Source organism: Protopterus annectens, chromosome 4.part1 (genome assembly GCF_019279795.1).
Source record: "Protopterus annectens isolate FY-2018-M chromosome 4.part1, PAN1.0, whole genome shotgun sequence".
Taxonomy (NCBI): Eukaryota; Metazoa; Chordata; order Ceratodontiformes; family Protopteridae; genus Protopterus; species Protopterus annectens.
Window position 1 is genome coordinate 234,351,136 of NC_056734.1, and position 15,142 is coordinate 234,366,277.

A 15,142-nucleotide genomic window follows, 5' to 3' on the forward strand; every position below is an offset into this window, starting at 1 on the left:
ATGAACTGGCACCTCACCTAAGTGTCATGTTTAATCATAGCCTCACCTCAGACTTTGTGCCCACTGAGTGATGCACAGCTACAGTTATCCCACTCCACAAGGGGGATCCACCTTGGAACTTGGGAACTACCACCCCATCAGTCTGATGAGCCTGATCTGCAAGGCCATGGAACGTATTATCATGGAACTTATAAACAAAGACATTGGTAACCTTCAAACACTGGACCCCACCCAGTTTGGGTTAGTGAAGGGCCGATCTTGTCTCCTGAACCTGATTGACTTCTTCAAATCAGTTTTCAGAGCCGTGGACAAGGGTAAGGCAGTCCTCAGAGCCTATCTGGATCTCACTAAGGCCTTTGACACCATCCCCCTCTCTGGATTCATAGATAGACTTACTAAGTTGGGCATTAATCCCTACATTACTTGATGGGTTGCCAACTGTCTTACTGACAGAATCCACACTGTAAATGTAGCCAACTCCAAATCCAGCTCCAGACAAGTGACAAGCGGAGTATCTCAGGGTTCAGTCCTGGGACCGCTCTTGTTTGGCATCTACTTCTCTGAAGTACAGGCCAACACTAAGGGACTCTGGATAACAAAGTTTGCAAATGACTGCAAACTGGGAGCCATTATTGAATCTCCAAATGATGTGGATACGCTACAAAAGGGCCTTACAGAAACAGATGCTTGCTGCCAGAGCCATGGGCTCAAGCTCAATGCCAAGAAATGTATAGTTATCTCCTTTGAGAAAAAACATGTACCCATGAATTACCACATAGGTGGCAGTACACTAAACATCAAAAGTGTGATAAGAGACTTAAGAACCCAGGTGGACAGTGGTCTCACCTTCGATAACCAAATCACCACAATAGTCAGAAAATCCTTCTTTGTGGCACACCTCATCACTAGTGGCTTTTCATCCAGGAAAAAGGAGGTCATTGTCCCACTGTACTCATCCCTCATTAGACCCATTATAGAATACAATTCCCTGTTTGGTATGTACCTCTCAAGACATCTGCAAAAACTGGAAAGGCTACAGAAATACATCACTAAAAGAATCACAGGCCTAAAGCAGATGCCGTATGCTGACTGCCTTAAAAAACTCCATCTATACTCTGTCACATATCATCTACTCAGAGACGATCTCTGCTTAACATACAAAGCCATGTCAAACCCAGAGCTGTTGGACATGCTGCACTTAAAGAAATCCCAATCCCTCAGAGCCACATGCTCCAGAGATCTAAACCTTGTCATCATAATAAACAAAACATGCTGGAGGGATAGGTTCTTGACCCAGAAACTCCCCAGACTCTGGAATAGACTGCCCATGCATGTCAAGCAGAGCACCTCTTTGGCCCTCTTCAAAAGGAACCTTGACGATTGGATGGGAGAAAGGAAATTAACCCCGGGGATTATGTCAGTTGCTGTGCTAGACAGGAGTCCAGGGAAGTAAATAGTGTGGGAAGAAATAGCCAGGAAATTGTTATGGCTAGGCTTGTATAGGCCCTAGGGCTGATAGCCTAGTACCAACCTATGAACCTATGAAATAAACAGACAAGATAGCTGTGAGCTCAATTCTGTGTTACTGTATGAATCCAACAAGCACAAAACAATTTCTTTATATTAAGTGTTCATTATGACCACACACAAGTTACTGTGTAGGGAATGTAAAAATGGTTTAAGGATCTACACAATTATATGCACACGCCCTAGCAATGCAAGAAAGAACACTGAGAAGTGTTCCATGTTAATGCCTTGCAGGTGTCTCTGATTACCCTAATTGCAGAAACAATCAGCTTTCTCAGTCTCCCCTCTTTGACATACACCTCATAAGGGTGTGTTAGGATGAAGAGGTTTAAAACAAATCTGCAAGTACATTGACTGATTCAGGAGAGTGACTGTACTAACATTCAAATGCTGACATAAATCCCTAGAGTTATTGGCCCCTAATAGGAAATGTTGTTCATATTAAAATGAGTATTATAAGCATTGGTAAATATAACACAAGGCAATAAAACAGAGACAGAGTTGCTATTATGATATCAGAGATAATGAAAGGCTGCACCGGACAAAAAGAAATGAATACACCTGCAGTGTTTGTAGTCTTTGTTTAATATCTTGTGAGTACATTCCTATGCTGTTTGCAATATCACAATCATCCAGATATTCACAGTCAAACGTGAAAGGACAACTTTCATAACTTGCTTCTATTGCAACTTCAGTGTGACTTGATGCAATATCACATTATCAATAAATCTAAACTCTCTATCACCTTGCTAATACATGTCTTTGCCTGTGGCAAATCTGGGAAATAGTGTGAAATAACTGCTTTCAATACCCATGTTTGATGATTCATAAGCCCATAAGTCTCTGTTGTAATATAACAAATTAGGTCAACCATGTAAAGAATTGTATCTAAAATAATTTTTTCTTATATCATTTGTATGCCACTTGGCAGCATGAAAATCACTATCATGGCTTACAGAAAAAAGGTGAAAAATATAGTTTAGACCACCATAGGTAACACAAACTAGTTAGGTAGCATTGTGCAGCCATTAGTACTCTGGATAGTACTCAGGGAAGAAAATACACCACACAGGTAACTTTTTCTGTGGCACAAAGTATTTTTTTCTATGGCACGACGTATAAATGCAGTGATGTATGATTTTAATTCACTTAGAAAGATACTTTTACAGAGGACTTTCTGAATACATTTTAATCACATCTTGTGATACCATTTTGTTTTTTATATAAATCTACTATTGTCTTTTTGCTAACATGTGATCATTTGTCTGTTCAATTTCACATTATTTTTCATTAACTAAAAGTCTGATAATGTGTTTCACAAAGTACGTCTGATTTTGCAAGATGTGAGAAGGTAGAATTTATCACTTGAATGCACTTCTTGCTCCAGTCATTGCTCTATATACCCATGTATTGCATTTAATTTCTTTTCTGTAATTTCTCTACCATACATTCCTCTTCTAATGTGTTATCAATTTCCTCTCTGCTTAGCAGCTTGTAAACAAGGTTCATCCCCTAAGGCAAACAATTAGTTTATGCTGCCTTGGGTAGCTCAAACTTGCCTGCCATTATTGCTCGCCCCTCCTGCAACAGGGAGAGTACTTACTTCAGTAAATGCACCTAACAGATGTCAAGTTCTGTGGTACGAGATTTAACTGAAGTGAATCAAGAGAAATAAGGCACAGGAAGCATTGTTTGTATCCTCTTTAGAGATCACATTGCAATTATTCATATGAATCATTGTTCAAATCTTGTTTAGACAGGACTTTGCAATTATTCACAGCATGTACGTTGCAATTTTCTTTTTTTATTTTACAGTACATTTGCTCTCTGCTTCACAGCTTGCAATCAGGGTTCACTACATGAGGAAAAAAAATGAAAAATCTAGTTTAGTCTGCCTTAGGTAGCTAAAACACGCCAGGTAATGGTATGCTTTACTGAGCATTCTGGACAGTACAGAGAAGAGGCATTTTGTTTCTTATAGCACTATTTCTGTGGCACAAGGTTGAAGGGCAATGACTTTAAGTAAGTAATGCAGCCTAAAAAGGTTTGAATCCAGCTAGAGGATGCACTTTAGAAAGGGTGTAAGAAGTATTTTTTCACAACTTTTTGAATAGGACTATAGAATATACTACAGAAAACTGATAATGTTAAAACAGTTTCTTGCAAGCAATGTATTAATGAGCCTTTCATAATGAAACTGAGATGTTTAGCATGTATGATTTATGTTTTCAGATATACACAACCTAATGTGTGTCCACTTTCCTAAACCTGACAATGAATAGATTTCATATAAAATTCACTTGCATATGTGTGATGGGTACAATACTTTTGTAATCATCATCATGACTCATCACATATTCCAACTATGTGTTTAGGAACCATATGCCTTGTGAAGTATCTATCTAACATAAACTTGCCTGTATTAATTATACTATTCAACTGCATCTATCTGAACTATAATGACTGGGAGAAAGAGTGACTTTTACATAGGAATGAATTCTAAGGCATATTTACAACCACACACATATATGCATCTATGAAGAGTTTTTCCATTCATTCAGTGATCAATATATTTCAAATTTCCATGCTGGAACAATAGCTCTCTTGCAATAAAATCAGTTAATACATTAAGTACGCATTAATTCAGAGCTTTCCTATGCCTGGCTTGGACATCTGTAACTACAAGACCTTGGGTTCATCTAAAATCATCTGTGGGCATACAAAGCTGTTATATGTATTTTTGTTTTGCAGTTACTCTAACTATTTCAGTGATATTTAACAGTTCCATGCTGAATTTATTGATTTGGTTGAATTTATCACTGTTTTTCAGCCTGCATTTGTTAAAGAAACTCCATCTGTTTGTTACTGTACTGCTTTTAGATCATTTTAACAGTATTCTTATATTTTCTAACCTCCACTGATACTGCAAAAGCTGTTCTGAGTTTGCCAAAGTTCCACCTTTTGATGTAAAGCATGTGTTACTGCACTTGAGCTCAAAACCAGTTCATTTTACATTAAGAGTATTTTTCTGCATTCTGCTTGGAGCAGAGGGCTGATTCAACCCATCCCAGTTGGGAACTGCTGGTAGAAAGCTTATTGTGTGTTTATATGATTTTCCTTAGGGCTTAGTGCTGGTATTTCTGTATTTGGGAAGATTTCTCAGGGCCATGATCTTATTTCCAAGGGTTCCTTATGCTGCATGAGTTCTTCTTTTTCATATAAAGCATTTCTTACTGCACTTGAGCTCATAACCCATTTGTTTTACACTAAAAGTTTTTTTCTCCACTATGGTGGGAGCAGAGGGCTGATTTAACCCATTTGAGCTGGAAACTGCTGGTGGAAGGCTTATTGTGTGTTTATCTGACTGGCCTGAGGATTTAACTTTGTAAAAGTCTTTCATCCTGTTTGTATAAAAGCCTTACACTTTTGTAAAACTGTGCTCATTTATTCAGAGCTTCCCTGTGCCTGGCTTGGACATCCAGGACTACAAAACCTTGGGTTCATCTGTGCACCTAGTAAAAATCCAAAATATGGCTCACAATACTGACTAAAATATCTAAAAAAACAAATGACTCACAAAGCAGTAAAAGTAATTCATCCTGCTTGTATAAAAGCCTTACACTTTTGTGAAACTATGCTCATTTATTCAGAGCTTCCCTGTGCCTGGCTTGGACACCCAGGACTACACGACCTTGGGTTAATCTTTGTACCTAGTAAAAATCCAAAATATGGCTCACAATACTGACTAAAATATCCAAAAAAACAACCAACTCACAAAGCAGTAAAAGACATTCATCCTGCTTGTATAAAACCTTACACTTTTGTGAAACTATGCTCATTTATTCAGAGCTTCCCTGTGCCTGGCTTGGACACCGGTGACTACAAGACCTTAGGTTCATCTGTGTACCTACAAAGCTGTTTTAAGTATTTTTTGCACACACTGTAATTATCTCAGTGCTATTTAAAACAGTTCTGTGCTGCATTTATTGATTTGGTTAAATTTATCACTATTTTTCAGGCTGCACTTGTTAATGAAATGACATCTGTTTGTTACTGTACTGTTCTTAGATACTTTTAACAGTATTCTGATATTTTTATCCTCCTCTGATATTGCAAAAGCTGTTCTGTGTTTGCCAACCTTCTCCTGAGTTTGCCAAAATATTTCTATGTTTTGCAAAGCTGTTCTGCATTTGTAGAAGTTCTTCTATGTTTGCATACATTTTTCTGCATTTGGGAACTTTTCCCAGGGTTTGTGAACTTATTTCCAAGGATTCCTGATACTGCATGAATTCTGCCTTTGTTGTAAAGTATGTTTTACTGCACTTGAGCTCAAAGCTAGTTTGTATTATAGTAAGAGGTTTTGTTTCTGCACTCTGGTGGGAGCAGAGGGCTGATTCTACCCATCTGAGTCGGGAATTGCTGGTGGAAGATTTATTGTATGTTTATCTGATTGGGCTGAGGGCTTAACTGTGTAAAAGTCTTTCCTCCTGCTTGTATAAAAGCCTTGCATTTGTGCATCATACAAATGTGGTTACCTGTGCCTTGCATATTAAGCAAAGCTCTCCAGTTTAAAATCCTCTATAGGAACAACTCTCCATAGTCTCCCACTGTTCATAGCTGCTCAAAGAGCTGCCAGTTTGCATAGAAGGCAGCACCTCTGCTGGTCATTTAATAGTATACTACTAAACACTCTCACGTAGACCTTTAAGTGACTGTCCCTTACTCTTTCCCATATACTAAGGAGCTGGTATAATGGATAGACACTTTCCTGTTTATGGTCTGGTGGATATGGGCATCTTGTGACCGTGTAGTAACTGCCTAATGTTCACTGATGACCATTTAATTTTAGAACATACAAACAGTGCATGAGAGATGTAGATACACACTGTTGTTGGAAGCAAAGCTCTCACATATACACACACAAATAATGCAAAACTTGTCAGTATTACATCCAAAACATTCACTAACAACACTAAGGAAAAATACATAGACCCACATATGCAGAAGTACTCATTTGTAATTTATCCAAACCTCAAGACCTCCTAAAAGCATTCCTCAGTGGCCCCACTCACACTTAAAAAGACAGCACTTCACATAACACATAACTCTGAAAATCGCAGTACCCCCTTCCAAGCCCATAAGGCAACATACCACACAGTTAAGCATTGTGGTTATTGGGGATTCCATTGTAAGACATACTGATGCCCCCCTTATCAGGCAACAGGCAAAACAAGGAGAAGATTACAGTGAGTCATATGTCTGGAGACAGGATCCACCAGATCTTGCATGCACTTAGGTCTTTAAACCACAAGTACCAGTGTAACATGGTCATAGTCTATGTGGGTATAAACAACCTAAGACGTAGTTCACTGGACTACATGAAGAGAGACATGATGAAGATCTCTGAATATGTGTCCCAGGTGGGTATGAATTTAGCCTTGAGTAGCATCCTACCTTCACCAATGATGATGCCAGAGTACCAGCAAAAAATTACTGACTTCAACAACTGGCTTAGTTTATGTTATTGCAGCAAGAGGATACAATATCTGTCAGCCTGGGGAGACATGATTGACAAACCACAATACTTTGCCAGAGATGGTTTGTGCTTGTCACCATTTGGCTTCCAGATACTGGCAAAAGCATTATCTATCCCCATAGTGCCTTTTTAGGCCATGCCAAGTGGTTAAATCTACCAACATAACAAAAATTACACAACTACCTAAAGGTACTGCTGATCAGTGCTATGAGTTTATATAAAAAAATGCTATCCCTGGAGGCACTCCTCACCCTGGAGAACACAGACATGTGCAATTATAGAAACATGGCTCATAACCATGGTAAGCACTCCATCTTTCAAAGGCTACAGTGCCTTCCATACATTTTAATCCCCCTCAGCTCAGGATAAAAAAAGGGAGCAAATATACTGCCAGAATTTGGCCAACAAAATTAATCACTTGAGTGGCTTCATACCCAACTAACCATAAGTGTGACCCCCTATCATATCCTTGCTAGCTACAGATCTCCTAACATGAGTCTGGAAAGCCACAACTACTACCAAAACCTACTGGAATCTCTTAACATTCATCCTAACATCATACTTATGGGTGACTCCAAATACCCCTTCATAAACTGGGAGACTTATACAACACAAAATTCACTTGCACCAAGGTTTTTGGACTTTGTCAACACTAACACCCTAAAGCAACTATTAAGCTCACTAACTAGAGGTACAAATATCTCAGACCTAGTACTCATGACCATAGGGGCATGCTCCTCCTCCCCTTGCATTAACTCCTCCCCGGTAAGATCTGACCACAAAATGAACTCCTTTAGTATTAAAACTAACCTAGAACCCACACCAAGTTCCAAACTCATTAAGGATTTTGCTAAGGCTAATAAGTGACCTCTTATTAAACTTCCAAGTCCCTCCGAACCTGGGTGGCAATGAAGCCTACTGTGAGCTGCTCACAAAAGCACTGCACATCCAGATCCATAGCTGCATAGAGGAGACAGCATCTGTTCAAGTCAAACCAATGATTACTAGCAAAAATAAACAACACTGGTGGACCCATAGCAGAAATAGGCTATTCAACAAAAGGAAAAAAATCCTCTTCAAAGCCAAGAAGGATCAGGCAAAACAGTGCAAAAAGACTCATTTGTCTAAACAAACAAATTAGAGATCTGGTCAAATCCGCTGAACAAACTATGAGTCAAAGATAGCCTCCCAGGTAAAATATAACCATAAGGATTTTTTTAATTATGTTCATAACTTCAGGGGAAATGCTCAGCAATGTGCTGAGTTAATCATGAATGGCACTGTAGATGTCCATGCAGGCAAAAATAAATAAATAATATATAATTAATAATAAATAAACTGCAGCAACTGTTGCTATGTTTAGATCCCACATGGAGCACTACAATGAGAAGGGGCCCAGGCACAGAAACAGGACTTGAATGGCTGAGCGAGAGGGAGGGGATTGCTATGCATCTGGCTATCTGGCCAGAAGGAATTAAATTTTTTCTTGCTTTTAGTAAAGCTGTGTGAGGGGGGGTGCATGGATCTGTAATATGCTGATCATTTGCTCTACACTCAAAGAGCTGAAGGTGTGGGATGTTGGTTGAGCCAGCTACACTTCAGATCCTGACACAATTGATCTGGTCCAACTGACCATATAAAGTTATCCTGTTGTTGTCACCCATCATTGGTGTGGTAACTCTGGAAAGTCATAAAATTGTGTGTACAATTCTACATATACATTGTGAGGAGGTGGACAGCTACTCTCCCACAACCTTCCTGCAAATTGTATTCTTTTCCCTGTGTGCTATCCTCTGCTTGTCAACTGCATTTTCACCAACATCCTGTCCACCCCTTTTTCATATGTTTAATTTGGTCAAAAATAGATTAACACATGCATGGCCAAAACTGGCACATGAAAAAGCCTTCATTTTATGTCCTTGGCATTTGGCAGAGTTTGGCATAGTGAAGCAATGCTGAGTCACAGTGAATGCTGTTTAAGCTCTTCTTGCAAAAGCTGAAGATTTCAATTTAATCTTCAGTGGTCCAGTTAATGCAGTTTAAATCAATTCTAAGGATGATGGATATATTAAATTAGGAATTTCTATATGGCATGTTGTTATAATTACCTTGTTTATAGTCTTAGGTTTTGGCACAGTGTCATGTGTTTGATAATGGCTGTATGTCAATCTATTAGTCCATGACAGTTCATATTCCTATTATATATTTAATTCCAAATGTCTGTATTTCTCTACGTATAACATATTTCCTTAGCATAACATTGGAATACTGCAGTTACACATCATTATCAAAAACACTGCATCCCAAAACCGAGATGTAGTAAGTCATCCTTATCCTGATGGGTCCAATTCACGTTGTCAAAGTTTTACAAGTTAAAACGTCATATGGTCGAAACCATATGTTCGAATTGTAAAACTTTGAACATTGCAACAGAGATCTTCATAAGGGAAGCTTTCTCTTTCCTGCAATGTAGTGCGTTTTCTGAGTTGGTATATTTAAGTAGCAGGGGGTGTGGGGGTGCAGAGGGGCTTGCCCTCCTGCTTACAACCTTCAGATAAGTTTTTTGTGTTTTTATTACGTTTTTGAACTGTTAACGTTTGAACCTATGGGGTCGACCATATGGTGTTCAAACTTTTAAAAGTTTGACAACGTGATATAGACCCATCCTAGTTAGGTATTCATGTTTGTTGCTCTATCCAACCCCTTATTTGTACCTGTAGCAATCAGTATATTGTACAGATCATGACATATTAATGAAAATTTAACAAGTAAAACTAAAGCACTGCAGTGATGTTCCTATAGGTCCCATAGAACATATTATTGTTATTCCTCTCTGCATCTGTCTTTAACTCTCACTGTTCACCACTCCTTCTTCAATAGGCTGTCAGTGTACTTCAAAGTGTTACATTAATGCTGCAAAGTACTCACTTCTTTTGTAGTGTAATGAGCTAATGCTCAAATGTGTGGAAAGATTTTTAAATAATGTCAAGGGTTTGAATCCACCCATTAACTAAATGTTACTGAGGGTTTTGGATCATGAATTTAGGTGTACCTGTTGCCTACATATTGCTGTGAGCCACTATTATCCTTCTTCTGTGATAATCAGCTTTGTCTCAGGCTCCATGTCACCCTGACAATGTATCTTCTTTCTCTATCATTATTCCTCCATCTCTGCATTTGTGCAATGGTTGGCGCTGGGAAACATATGCAAAGAAGGCTAAATGGAAGTACACAGCTTATGGCAATATCTTAAGATCTGATTGCCTTTTCCCACATTACTCTGTTGCACTTCACTCTGCTTTAATTAGCTATGTTTACTCAGATGAATGTAGTTTTAAGAAGATGAAGAGCTGGATGTATGGATTACGGTGGTCAATATCATAATAAAGATGGATACAAACATTCACGTTTGCTGAAGTCTACTGTCAAATATTACATATATCACAATTATGAATTTCTACATATTTTACTTAAATAATATTCAGGTCTAAATGTTTTCCTTGGCATGCTGAAAATGTTCAAATACATATTGATGACAACATGATTCAGGATTTTTTGTCTTTCTACTGAGTTTGTAAATGTTAAATAAACATTTACTTAACAGACCATTATACTGCTCATACAATAATCCACTTACTACATATTGGGAAGGCTGTCTTTTAAAGATATTTGCATGGAAAAATGGCACAGAGCAACACAGAGTACTGCTAATTACCATTGTAAGTTCAGCACTTCAAGATATCAGCAGCGCAAATCATTGTAGCAGCATTGCACTCAAAGAGTATAATATAAAAAAAAAAAACAGTAAATCAAAGACTTATAGTCTTGTGTTGCATAACATTTGCATGTCTGTATTACTCTATTCAAAAGGTGATCGTGATTTCTGAATGGCATCGACTCACTTAATTCATTTGTTTAAATTAATATAGCTGTTAATACAGTGTTTACATTTGCACTGTGTTACCAGCTTGGTTAACCTATTCTCACATAATCCATCACTGTCATTCTGCAGTGCACTGTCCTACTTAAGACTTGCACATTTGTCTTGCCAATGCACATAGTGCAAGTATAAGATAATACAACTGTGCAAGCATCCTGACATGAAGTCACAGAAATGTCTGACTGATAATCCACTGATGTGTAACAGTCAATGTGTATGTCATCCCATTATGTGTAACATGTCAATGACCCTCACAGTATTACAATGTACAGTAAGGACAGTCTCTACATGGCATTATCAAGATATGTCATTACATGTGAGAGTCATAAGGATTTCACATTGTCCTGTGCACACATATTCATGTGTTGAATTACCTGTGATGCACAGCTTTTTTAAATTATTCCAATGTCCAATTTCACATAGGTTTTGTCCCTCTTCTCCTGTGGTACTTATGGCTGGTGCATTCCTCTCTAAAGATTGTGCAACTTAATTAGGTAGGAGGTCCAATACCCAACATGGAAGGCTTGTATGTGTGTGTGTGTGTGTGTGCGTGTGTGTGTGTGTGTGTGTGTGTGTGTGTGTGTGTGTGTGTGTGTGTGTATGAGGTGTATATATCATTTGGTACTATATCCACTTCTCATGAATAATACATTTATCTGTTCACACAGTTCCATTATCCATATTTTTACAGAAGCAGCCTCTCTGAAACACATTGAAACACATTGATGACGTCATTCTGACAAAAGTGTAATCTCTCCCTTTAAGAATCAGACCTCTCTTATGGCCCTTACAACTAGTATGGTGGTCTTTAGGTTGTGTAACTAGTTAGGATGTTTGATACCTGCCAGAGTAGACTTAAATGTGTGTGAGCAATAGTTGATGTTATCTCGAATTCCCCTGAAGAGGATGCATTTAAATGAGCACACAGCTCCCTTATACCAACTTCTTCACAAATATCCTGTATGAAACACACTGATGTCATCCTGACAGAAGTGCAGTCTCTCCCTGTAAGAGTCAGATTTATCCTGTGGCACTTGTGACCACTAGACTACTCTCTAGGTTGTATTACTAGGTATGCAGAAGGTTCAATGCTTGCCCTGTTAGACTTGTGTGTGTTTAATGCTTGTTGCTATCTTCATTTTCCATGAAGAGGATGCATTCAAATATACAGACACCACCACTATACAAACCTTTGCACAAAGATCCTGTATAAAACACACTGATGAGGTCTTCCTGACAAAAGTGCAATCTCTCCCCTTACAGATCAAACTTCTGCTGTGGCAGTTGCAACTAGTAAAGTAATGTCTAGGTTGTGTAACTAGATAGGTAGGAGGTTCAATATCTAACATGCTAGACGTGTGTGTGTGTGTGTGTGTGTGTGTGTGTGTGTGTGTGTGTGTGTGTGTGTGTGTGTGTGTGTGTGCGTGTGTGAGGTTGTTTACAGTTAGAAGAGCATGTGCTCAATCAACCTAAACTCTGGATAAATGTTTTAAAATTGTAGATAACTACACCATCTCCTAAACTCCCATTACATATCCACAAGTTCATTACTACACAAGGATGTAGCTATGCATACTGTTTGTAATGTAATGATTACAATTTTCTATGCATTAAATAAAGAATATTTTGCTTTTATAGGAAATACTATGTCCACAAATTTGTTATCCATTTAATTATGCACTGTCTCAGTTGTACCTCAACATGGTTGTGTGGCACTTACAATTCAGGCAATGATGTTGAACTTGTGATCTTGGGTAGTTATTTGAAATCTGTTACTGCTCATACTGTGTTGCATCACTGTTATTGTGACTGTATGTGTCACTAACACTATTGTCAAGCACTGTTGGCTTTGTACACATATAGATGTTGATACTTCTTACTAAACGTGAGGACACTTTGTCACATAGCAATGCTTTTATTTAGAGTAATGATGACATTTGCTTTCATGTTCCTTACATAAAATATGTAGAAAGTGTTATCCTCTGGCATGATGGAATGAAATAGCATACTGTTTGTTGTTGACATATTACAGCAATTACAAGCACGCATATCCCTTGCAGAAAGAACATGATGTAATACCCTCACATAACCACATAGCTCACAGTTGTACTGATATTTCTACCATGGTGCATTCATCCTGTAAAATATCATGTATTGTATCTGCCTGTTAGCATTGTTATGCCTTATTCTGTAATGCACATATGACATCTACCACAGATATAATGTGTCCATTTACAATGTGAGAGACCTCCATGATCCCTTTCATCTCAGAGATGGTTTATCACACATATATATGATGTAATAAGTTAGCATAGGTGAATTGTCTTACTAGTTGTAACACTTTAACTGTGTAGCTTGTGGTTCATCTAGATGTCATTAGTCAGTAGACTCTCATCATTTGCTGTTCCATTCTTCACAGAAGCAACATTGTATGAATGCACTGACTTTACATAAACACCATTGTGTCTACTTATTTTTATGTTGGGGAATGATATGTCATCACAAGTTGTGATTGCATGTCAGTGACATGTTTATTCAGGGCATGTTGTGCTGTGGGTGATCCTCTGACATGTGCATTGAGTATTGGCTTTTATAGTATACCTACACAGATAGACTGGTGTTCACTTCTGAGACAGTGTGTGTCCTACATGATGGAAAAAGGTTTCTTGTCAAAGAAGCAGTCATATTGTAATTCTCAGTGTTTTGTGGATAGTAACATGTGTAGCTCCTTTCTGGCATTCGGACTAAATCTGATTTTTCATATTATATTCAAGCTTCTCTTGTTAACATGTACATTCAGTTCAGTTACGTGTAACAGCCTCCATTGCTATCTGATGTGGCAACTGCTGTCAATACAGGGGTCTGGAGATAGTCTTGTATAATAGGCAGGGGGTTGACTCTGGTAATATCTGTCTGGCAGACAACAGTTGCTTACACATACTCTCACAAGGCCATATTTTCATAACAGGTAGGTCATCAGTGCACCTTATATGGTATGATAGTGCTGTACACCCTTCAATGATGTTCTTCTTTATGTGACCAATATGCATATGTCTTTGGCACCCATGATTGCTATGCATCTCTCTGATATCTGCTCAGGTATGTGTTCTAAAATGACATTATACAAATGTTTCTTAAGTCATTCCTTGCTCATATGCATTACCTCTTCACAATATAATTATGCCCTGTTTTGCACATCTTCCAATGGACATGTGATTAATACTGCAATTGCTTCCATCACAATATACATCTTAATTGTAGATGTACAATTCCATAAACGTGTCTTACTGTGTGGCATGAAGTGAAGACATCTGGAAATGCGATTAGTCCACTCTTATAACACTTTCTGTTGTGTTGCTGCTGTTAAATTTCTGTTCTGTTGCTGTTCCTTGTAACTGAATATGAGCATGTCTGTTATTACTATATCAGACATGTATGCAAATCAGCAATGACAAAACTGTATCCTGACATGTCATCCACTCAGACTTTTCATTGGTCACTTGTGTATGTTGTTTGCTATTAGACAGGCATGTGTCATTTCCATAACCATACAACACTTGCCTGTCTATTAAATATTTATAGGTGATGAACCCCTTTCCTATTGGGGCTACTGTCATTTCTTTGCATAAACATGTCCATTTCTGACTTACCTGACATAACAGCTCTAAGGTCCTTTTGCTCTTGAGTGTACATGGTGAAATGAGAAATACAGTGGTGCTATCAGCTTGCTCACATCAGTTCCCTGTATATGCCTGTATATGTATCCTTATATACAGTAACTGCATTCTATGCATTCATCCCTTGATTTATCTTCTGTCCTTGCTAACTGCTATCTCAGCATTTAATTATCATGTATATCACACTTTACTCCCCTTTGTTACACTACAGCTGTATGTCCCTGTCAAATCCTTTATCAGCACTCATGTTATTATTTATGTACATAACTGCAAGACTGACATTCACACTAATTATTATTATATCAATATTACAGGATTTATGTCAGAAATACTTTTTATGTACTTTTATCACATTTTCCTGCTGGCTATGAGTACATTTCAAACATTTTCCCTCTCCAACATTAGTACATCATTATAACACATTTTGGTGTAACAATCCTCTCATTTCACTTCCCCTCATTC